Source organism: Lotus japonicus, chromosome 5, assembly GCF_012489685.1.
Source record: "Lotus japonicus ecotype B-129 chromosome 5, LjGifu_v1.2".
Taxonomy (NCBI): domain Eukaryota; kingdom Viridiplantae; phylum Streptophyta; class Magnoliopsida; order Fabales; family Fabaceae; genus Lotus; species Lotus japonicus.
This window is the reverse complement of record NC_080045.1, coordinates 31,241,883-31,243,324: the sequence shown is the minus strand read 5'-3', so window position 1 is coordinate 31,243,324 and position 1,442 is coordinate 31,241,883. Positions and strand designations below refer to the sequence as shown.

General features: G+C 42.2%; 1 non-coding gene across 1 annotated transcript; it reads left to right on the top strand.

Moving 5' to 3' along the window:
• Window positions 1–238: 238 nt before the first annotated feature.
• Window positions 239–345, top strand: LOC130721666 (small nucleolar RNA R71). The gene has a single exon (XR_009013586.1). It is a non-coding gene; the product is annotated as a small nucleolar RNA R71 (small nucleolar RNA).
• The last annotated feature ends 1,097 nt before the right edge of the window (window positions 346–1,442 follow it).

Sequence of the window (1,442 nt, the reverse complement as noted above, 5' to 3'; positions counted from 1 at the left end):
CTCGGAGAGTTGCTTGTTGGAGGCTATGAACTTATCATAAGATTCCACTTCAAAAGAACTTCTTCGGATTTGGCGTTCATTCTCGGAGTTCATGGCCCTCATCACCATTTTCTCTATCAAGTCATACCCCGCTTGTGGGGGAAGAGCATCGAACTCCCCACTTGAAGCCGCGTCCAAACCAAACCGTGATGAATATAGTAACCCATCATAGAACTTCGCCACACATTCAGCTTGGGTGATATTGTGTTGAGGACATTTCCTCAAAAGCTTCTTAAAGTGCTCCCAAGCCTCATAAAGATTTTCATCTGAGGATTGTGTGAATGTCATGATGTCATTCTTCAATTTCCTCAAGAGAGACCTCGGGAAGAACCTCGTTGTGAATTTTTCTGCAAGGTCTTCCCAAGTAGTGAGACTCCCTTGAGGTTGTGAGTTCAGCCAATCCTCTGCTGCGTCCTTCAAAGAGAAGGGAAATAAGCTCAACCGGATTGCTTCTGTAGAAACATTCACCACCCGATAAGTGTTGCAATTCCGGATGAACTTCTCCATATGAGCATGAGGATCTTCCGAGGAACCTCCACCATATTGGCTTTGGCTCACCATGTTGATGAATGCCGGTCTTAATTCAAAGTTCCCCACTCCTTCGGGAATGACAATACTTCCAGGATAGTCAAAGCTCATGGACCCCGAAGTTAGTTCCCGGAGAGTTCGGTTGGCATTCTCAACTTCTTGTTCACGTAAGCGGAGGGTGATACCCTCTTAGATCCTTGCCTCAATGTGGGCTTGCAACTCCTCCTCTGTCATGCAGCCACCCATGGTGGTGCCTCTCTTGAAAGCAACCTGCGTATGACACTCACAGAGAAAGATTAGTAGCACCAATTCTAGACAAGTTAAAACTTAAAACTTAAACCAAAAATCACAAAACAATTCCCCGGCAACGGCGCCAAAAACTTGTTGGCCAATCTGCAAGTGCACAGATATCTCCGGGTTTTAATTTATCGAACCACATGGGAATTGGAATGTGAATTCAGTTTAAGATTCAAGTTCAAGGTTGAAAAGCAAGTAAAATTCAGTTTTAATAATTGGTTGTTTCTTGAGTTTGCAAAAAGACAAGTAATCAAGTAATAAAGCGATTAAAAAACAGAAATGAGATTGCCTTGGGTTCTTGTTTAACAAATTCAGTTTTAGCAAACCTTCCTATTCAATTAATCCTGAGTCTCTCCTTGATGTTCTAGCCTAGATAGTTATCTATCGATGCCTCGTAAAGAAAACCCTTTCTAATCAAAAGATAGATTCAATTCCTTGACAACCTAAACATTTGTTAGAAGCACTAAGCATGCAATTCAGGCCAACAAACCCCAACCCTTCCTCTATTCCTAGCAGCAAGTATAGAAGAGGTAATCTCACAACAAGTCCCAATCCTATAACAAACTATCGTTATGATT